The sequence below is a fragment of the Oncorhynchus clarkii genome, chromosome 5 (genome assembly GCF_045791955.1).
Source record: "Oncorhynchus clarkii lewisi isolate Uvic-CL-2024 chromosome 5, UVic_Ocla_1.0, whole genome shotgun sequence".
NCBI lineage: Eukaryota > Metazoa > Chordata > Actinopteri > Salmoniformes > Salmonidae > Oncorhynchus > Oncorhynchus clarkii.
In genome coordinates, this window is record NC_092151.1 from 57,085,392 (window position 1) to 57,094,656 (window position 9,265).

Below are 9,265 nucleotides of genomic sequence, written 5' to 3' on the forward strand. Positions count from 1 at the left end.
GGTATATAGTATATTACAACACTTCAGGAACTGGCCCGTAGTAAGTTGAGTGAAACGCAAAATACCTTCAAAAATTGGAAGTATTTAGGTATTGGTACAAATTAAGGAAACAGGTTTCAAGCAAGTTTTTAGAAATGGTTCCCGAAATGTTCTAGAATTCAGGGGCATATTTTCAACTTATCAAACAAGAATGTGCCTTGTAAGTTGAGGCAATGGCATATGCATTACTAGTCAAAAGTTTGGATCCACCAATTCATTCAAGGCTTTTTCTTTGTTTTTACTATTTTCTACATTGTAGAATACTAGTGAAGACATCAAAACTATGAAATAACACGTGGAATCATGTAGTAACCAACAAAGTGTTAAACAAATCAAAATATATTTGAGACTCTTCAAAGTAGCCACCCTTTGCGTTGATGACAGCTTTGCACACTCTTGACATTCTCTCAACCAGCTTCAAATGGTTGTACCTGGAATTCATTTAAATTAACAGGTGTGCCTTGTTAAAAGTTAATTTGTGGAATTTCTTTCCTTCTTAATGCGTTTGAGCCAATCATTTGTGTTGTGACAAGTTAGGGGTGACAGCCCTATTTGGTAAAAGACCAAGTCCATATTATAGCAAGAACAGCTCCAATGAGGAAAGAAAAATGACAGTCCATCATTACTTTAATACATGTCATACAGTCAGTCAATGCGGAAAATCTTTGAAAGTTTCTTCAAGTGCAGTCGCAAAAAACATCAATCACTAGGATGAAACTGGCTCTCTGTCACACCCTGATCTGTTTCATCTGTCTTTGTGCTTGTCTCCACCCCCTCCAGATGTCTTCAATCTTCCCTGTTACTCCCCAGTGTATTTATACCTGTGTTCTCTGTTTGTCTGTTGCCAGTTTGTTTTGTTTTGTGAAATCTACCAGTATTTTGCCCCTTGCTCCTGGCTGTTCTAGTTCCGGTTTTCTCTTTTTTCCCTGATTTGACCATTCTGCCTGCCCTGAGCCTGCCTGCCGTTCTGTACCTTGCCACACCACACTGGATTATTGAACCCTGCCTGCTCTGACCCTGAGACTGCCTACTGTTCTGGACCTTTTGGACCCTATCTGGATTACTGACCTCTGCCTGCCCTTGCCTGTCGTTTTGCCTGTACAAGTAATAAACTTTTGTTTCTTCCACATTGTCTGCATCTGGGTCTTACCTGAAACGTGATACTCTCATGAGGACCGCCACAGGAAAGGAAGACCCAGAGTTACCTATGCTGCAGAGGATACATTTGAGTTAACTGCACCTCAGATTGCAGCCCAAATAAATGCTTCACAGAGTTCAAGTAACATATAGATCTCAACATCAAATGTTCAGAGGAGAATCAGGCCTTCATGGTCAAATTGCTGAAACCACTACTAAAGGACACCAATAAGAAGAAGAGACTTGATTGGGCCCAGAACCAATGGACATTAGACCAGTGGAAATCTGTCCTTTGGTCTGATGAGTCCAAATGTGAGATTTTTGGTTCCAACCTCCGTGTCTTTGTGAGAAGCAGAGTAGGTGAACAGATGATCTTCGGGGTGGGGTTCCCACCGTCAAGCATGGAGGAGGTGTGATGTTGTGGGGGTGCTTTGCTGGTGACCCTGTCTGTGATTTATTTAGAATTCAAGGCACACTTAACCAGCATGGCTACCACAGCATTCTGCAGCGATACGCCTTCCCATCTGGTTTGCGCTTAGTGGGACTATCATTTGTTTTTCATCAGGACAATGACCCAAAACACACCTCCAGGCTGTGTAAGGGCTATTTGACCAAGAAAGAGTGTGATGGAGTGCTGCATCAGATGACCTGGCCTCCACAATCACCCGACCTCAACCCAATTGAGATGGTTTGGGAGGAAAAGCAGCCAACAAGTGCTCAGCATATGTGGGAACTCCTTCAAGACTGTTGGAAAATCTTTCCTCATGAAGCTGGTTGAGAGAATGAGAGAATGCCAAGAGTGTGCAAATCTATAATCAAGGCAAAGGGTGACTACTTTGAAGAATGTAAAATATAAAATGTATTTTGATTTGTTTAACACTTAAATGTTTTTTTTTTTTACTACATGATTCCAAATGTTAATTCATAGTTTGTCTTTACTATTATTCTACAATGTAGAAAATAGTGAAAATTAAGAAAAACCCTTGAATGAGTAGGTGTGTCTCAACTTTTGAATGGTACTGTAGCTGGAAAGATAGTTGATGGTGTGTCACAACGAGATACAGTATATGACAATGAATGGAGGACCAACAGACTGGTAGGCTTCATGGGTATCTGGTTCATACAGCGCTAAAATGAACTCCCAAATAATTTTTGCATTATAAAATACACACTGCTTGAATGTCCCCTTTAGTGATCAAGTACTTTGTCATGTTCTTGAAACTGTTTGGCTTAACAAAATAATGATGGTATATATCTGTCTCTATTTTTGGCCAGGTGATTGACCGGAGTGTATGAGGAGAACAGAGGTTGGCCCAAACACAAAGAGAGGAGCTGCCAAGCCAGTGCTGTCAGTCACCAAAGTGCATCTGGCAGCAAGCGAGATGAATGTCCACACTATTGATCACTATTAGAAATGGATCGGTTAAGGGCTTTGTAACACCACTTCAGGATCAGGCAGACACAGGTAATCTGCTTTCAAAGCATTGGTTTGATATGAAGCGACCAACGCTACACTGTCTTCTTGAGATAGGGAAGGGACATCTTTGTGAAAGTGTACTGTATAACACTTCCCCCTTTTTCAGATGTCTCAAAGTACACTACTTATACAAAAGTATGTGGACATCCCTTCAAATTAGTGGATTCGACTGTTTCAGCCACACGCTACCTTCCCGAATGCATAATGCCAACTTTCAAGTTTGGTGGGGGAGGAATAATAATGGTCTGGGGCTGTTTTTCATGGTTCGGGCTTCGCCCCTTAGTTCCAGTGAAGGGAGATCTTAATGCTACAGCATACAATGACATTCTAGACGATTCTGTGCTTCCAACTTTGTGGCATCCGTTTGGGGAAGGCTCTTTCCTGTTTCAGCATGATAATGCCCCTGTGGACAATGTGAGGTCCATACAGAAATGGTTTGTTAAGGTCGGTGTGGAAGAATTTCACTGGCCTGCACAGAGGCCTGAACCCAACCCCATCGAACATCTTTGGGATGAATTACAATGATGACTGCAAGCCAGGCCTAATCGCCCAACATCAGTGTCCGACCTCACTAATGCTCTTGTGGCTGAATGGAAGCAAGTGGAAGCAATGTTCCAAAATCTAGTGGAAAGCTTTTCCAGAAGAGTGGAGGCTGTTCTAGCAGCAAAGAGGGGACCAAGTCTATATTAATGCCCTGATTTTGGAGTTAGATGTTTAACAAGCAGGTCACCATACACTTTTGGTCATGTGGTGTAGCCAGCGGGAGAGAAGGGGGAGGTCGGAAGCATTCTATCCTATTGATTAGTCAAATGTACAATGAATTTTCAAAAAGAGCAATACAGAACGTTTAAGTTTTACTGTCATGTTGACATTTTGTGTCACAGTGACATTTTGGAAGTCTCGATAAAGAATCAATTCAATGAAGTCACAACTAAGCTGTATGTATTATTTTCCTCTGAGTCACAATCTAAACTAGACCCTATGGCTTTGTCATACATTTTTGATTTCATTATATTGAATTCCTATTTTCATATTGGAGACATGAGTTATGCGTTGGTAGGTTGGTGTTGTTTGCATTTCACCCATGGAGCTCTTGCCTTCCAGTGATGTCATTTGAAAGAGGCCCCAAAATAATATAGTCCCACACTGTTTTGGGGCAGAGTGCTTTTTGTGTTTTTCCCTTCAAGGACAGGGAACCCCACCGCAATACACAGTAGATCTCTGTTATGTGTCACCTGTCCTTGAAGGGACATAGTAATGGTGTCTAAGAGAAGTCAAAGCTAAGTTGTAATATGAAATGTTACCATTACTGCTTGTCATGCTGTAGTATAGGCCATTAAACACAGGCAATACATGGCAACAGAAAGCAGTTTACAGTTCATATTTGAAAAATGAGACAGATGTGTTATGTTGTAGAGTGGAGAAGTAGCATGAAGACACAATACTATAATCTTCAACAAATGTAACTTTAATGGGCAGCTTATACAGCAGCAGCAGAGTGTACTCTCCTCTTGACCAGCAACTTATTTTCAGTGTTATGGTGATATACTGCCATCTAGCGATTTAAACTTCAAGGAAGCGTTTGCAAGCCAAATTGAATCCAATAGGACACTTGTACTAAGTTTTAGCTCTATTTTCTTTATAATCTGGGGAAAGAGTGCTATATGAGACTGGCCAAAAACTGAAAACACTATACAGATGTAGGATCTTATTTTGAGCCATTTTGCTACAGCAGGGAAATAATCTTGCAGCAACACGAAATGTAAATTATTACGTGGACTCTAATGAATAGGCATTTTCGTAGGGGTTGATACATTTTTCGTTAAGGCAAATTGAGTCTGACATTTCAAAGTGGAAATTACATACTTTAGAAGCCTTTTTAAACCTCATACACTACAAGTTCGCACTTCTTGCTGTGCAGGAAAATAAATTCTCAGCAACAAATCAGTGATCAAATGAAGATCCTACATCTGTAGGATCAGCTAGTATAGAGTGGTGGAGTCTTTAGTTTGATGCAAAGCAACCACTTAACATATGAATTAAACTTAGGTTTTTCACCTATCCCCATGTAATCAGAACAATCACAATAATGTGTGTCAAAACCTGATCTGTTTCACCTGTCTTTGTGCTTGTCTCCAACCCCCTCCAGGTGTCGCCCAGCTTCCCCATTATCCCCGGTGCATTTATACCCGTGTTCTCTGTTTGTCTGTTGCCAGTTCGCCTTGTCCAGCGTTTTTCCCCCGTACTCCTGTTTTTTTTATTTTTTATTATTGAATCCAAGACATACAATATACCTGGAGTGAAGCCCTCAACAACTACACCAAACCAGTCATCCAACAGACTCCCATTCAGAGCGACACACAGAAGTATCCAGGGTCAATGCCCTGCTCAAGGGCATATCTCAACAGATCTCCCACAAGGCCAAAAACGGGGACCTGAACCCTCCAAGATCCCCCCCCCCCCCCCCTAACAGTTCCCCAATAGCTTTCCCTCAACCATCTGAGACCCCTCCCACAGTAATAAAATATATATATATAATTAATTCCACTCCCCTCCTGCCAAGAACCCCCCCACCCCCAATGCACCAACAACCAAGAAAATTAACTAAAAAGAAAAAAGAAGAAGACAAAGGAAAACAGAAAACAACAGTTCAAAAAAACAAAGGGACATCAAGAACATCTAAAATCATAACAACAAGGCCAACTGCATATGTTTTGAGTGCATGTCTTGCACTATTTACACGTGTGTCCGTGTATGTGTGTATTTGAATGAGAGTGTGTGTGTATATGCATGTGTACAAACACCTGCACGGCATCAGCCTCAGGCAAACCGGCTTTAGCTGTAAAAACACTGCCCCTCAGTGTCATTCAAACTTACTTTTTATTATGCTATAATTTTACTATTTTTTATACTTTTATCTTTGACCATCATCAGACAAGGCCCAAATCCCTGTCATTCGCATGAAGAAGAGAAGAGACATTGGGAACGTAGGTTGGGGTGCCTTGTAAGGATCCGATGGCGAGTGAGTAATCCACCTCTACCATCAGTCCTATTAGCCCATGCACAATTATTGGATAATAAAATGGATGAGCTCCGATCAAGATTATCCTACCAACGGGACATTAAAAACTGTAATATCTTATGTTTCACCAAATCGTGGCTGAACGATGACATGGATAACATACAGCTGGTGAGGTTTACACTGCATCGGCAAGATATAAGAGCTGCCTCCAGTAAGACGGTGTAGTGGTCTGTGTCTATTTGTAAATAACTAATATTAAGGAAGTCTCAAGGTTTTGCTTGCCTGAGGTAGAGTATCTCATGATAAGATGTAGACCACACTATTTACCAAGGGTCTTAATCTATATTTTTTGTAGCTATCTATCACCACAAACCGATGCTGGCACTAAGACCGCACTCAACGAGCTGTATAAGGCCATAAGCAAACAAGAAAATGCTCATCCAGAAGCGACGCTCCTAGTGGCCGGAACTTTAATGCAGGCAAACTTAAATCCGTTTTACCTCATTTCTACCAGCATGTTACATGTACAACCAGAGGGGGAAAAAACTCTAGACTGCCTTTACTCCACACACAGAGACACGTACAAAGCTCTCCCTCGCCCTCCATTTGGCAAATCTGACCATAAGCTATACTCCTGAGTCCTGCTTACAAGCAAATGCTAAAGCAGGAAGTACCAATGACTCACTCAATACGGAAGTGGTCAGATGATGCAGATGCTAAGCTACAGGACTGTTTTGCTAGCACAGGCTGGAATATGTTCTGGGATTCTTCTGATGGCATTGAGGAGTACACCACATCAGCCACTGACTTCATCAATAAGTGCATCGATGACGTCGTCCCCACAGTGACCGTACGTACATACCCCAACCAGAGGCCATGGATTACAGGCAACATCCGCACTGAGCTAAAGGGCAGAGCTGCCGCTTTCAAGGATCGGGACTCTAACCTGGACGCTTATTTGAAATCCCGCTATGCCCTCTGACGAACCATCATACAGGACTAAGATTGAATCGTACTACACCGGCTCTGACGCTCGTCGGATGTGGCAGGGCTTGCAAACTATTACGGGCCACAAAGGGAAGCATAGCCGTGAGCTGCCCAGTTACACGAGCCTACCAGACGAGCTAATTACTTTTATACTTGCTTCGAGGCAAGCAACACTGAAGCATGCATAAGAGCATCAGTTGTTCCGGATGCTCTTATGACTGACATATTCAACCTGTCCCTGACAGAGTCTGTAATACCAACATGTTTCAAGCAGACCAACATAATCCCTGTGCCCAAGAACACCAAGGTAACCGGCCTAAATTACTATTGACCCGTAGCACTCACGTCTGTAGACATGAAGTGCTTTGAATGTCTGGTCATGGCTCACATCACCACCATTATCCCAGAAACCCTAGACTCACTACAATTTGTATACCGCCCCAACAGATGCACAGATGATGCAATCTCTATTGCACTCCACACTGACCTTTCCCACCTAGACCAAAGGACCACCTACGTGAGAATGCTATTCATTGACTACAGCTCAGCGTTCAACACCATAGTGCCCTCAAAGCTCATCACTAAGCTAAGGACCCTGGGACTAAATACCTCCCTCTGCAACTGGATCCTGCACTTCCTGACGGGCTGCTCCCAGGTGGTAAGGGTAGGTAACAACACATCTGCCACACTGATCCTCAACATGGGGACCCAGGGGTGTGTGCTCAGTCCCCTCATGTACTTCCTGTTAACCCATGACTGCATGGCCAAGCACGATTCCAGCACCATCATTAAGTTTGCAGACGACACAACAGTGGAATGCCTGATCACCAACAACGATGAGACAGCCTATAGGGAGGAGGTCAGAAGTGTGGTACCAAGATACCAACCTCTCCCTCAACGTGATCAAGACAAAGGAAGGAGAGGTTATTATCTGGTTTTATCCTTGCACCACACTGCCATACTAAGGTTACACTTCCAATATGCTTTCTGGTGTTGTTCTTCTTCACTACAGAAAAAACATTTAGTCCCATATTATAGTATTCAAGGATGACTTTCCTTACATTCCATCTGGTGGATATGATGAACTCCAATGTATAAAGGCTTCATGTGAGCCATTCTAAAGTTCATAAGTACTACATAAATGCTTGACAAAACAAAATAATGTAATTCTACACGTGAGTGTACAAAACATTTGGAGCACCTTCCTAATTTTGAGTTGCACCCCCTTTTGCCCTCAGAACATCTCAATTCGTCGGGGCATGGACTCTACAAAGGTGTCAAGTGTTCCACAGGGATTCTGGCCCATGTTGACAATGCTTTCCACAGCTATGTCAAGTTGGCTGGATAACCTTTGGGTGGTGAACCATTCTTGATACACACAGGAAACTGTTGAGCATGAAAAACCCAGCAGCGTTGCAGTTCTTGACACACTCAAACCTGTGCACCTGGCACCTACAACCATGCCATGTTCAAAGGCACTTAAATCTTTTGTTTTGCTCATTCACACTCTGAATGGCACACATACAATCCATGGCTCAATTGTCTCAAGGCTTAAAAATCCTTCCCATCATCTACACTGATGAAGTGGATTTAACAAGTGCCATCAAAAAGGGACCATAGCTTTCACCTGGATTCACCTGGTCAGTCTATGTCATGGAAAGAGCAGGTGTTTTTAATGTTTTGTACACTGTGTACATAGTGTGATATACGGTTCTTATATATCTGGTGCTTTGCCAAATGTGGCATAAACCCTTTGCTTCTGAATGATTTCTGAAGCATCTATTGTGCATTAAAAAGGGTTTATAAGGGCTTAAAAGTTGTAATTCATTTAAATACAGAAAATAAATAGAGAAAAATATCTATTTTTCCATCTCTTCCCATCATTCAACTTTTTTTTGTACAGAAGGACACATGTTCTTTGAGGGAAAAACTAGCTAGAATTGAAACAATAACAAAACCGGACACTCTGTTTTGGTAAAAAAAAAAAAGTATTTAGTATCCAAATCAGAATCACAATTATTCGGCAAATACATTTGCATGAACAGGAATTTGACTGTGAAAGAGTGCTGCCACAATAAACAGAATATACAGACCGACAATAAACTGAATATACGGTACTATCAATAGGGGGCGGGGGTATATGGGACACCATACAGGAAGGTATGACGACTGATATGTTTGGCATGGTAGCCCCAGCACCACCAGAGAACATGTTGATAGGTACAGTATCTGTATTGGCTGTGAATGACAATAAAAGATCAAAGACAAGTGCAGTGGTGGAAAATATACCCTATTGACATACTTGAGTAAAAGTAAAGCTCTCTTAATAGAAAATGACGAAAGTGAAAGTCACCCAGTAAAATTCTACTTGAGTAAAAGTCTAAAATTACTTGGTTTGAAATATACTTAAGTATCAAAAGTCAAATTCTAAATCATTTCAAATTCCTTACAAACCAGACAGTACCATTTTCTTGTTATTTTTATTTACGGATAGCCAGGGGCATGCTCTCACCCTCAGACATAATTTACAAACTAAGCATGTGTTTAGTGAGTCTGCCGGATGAGGCAGTAGGGATGACCAGGGATGTTCTCCTGATAAGTGT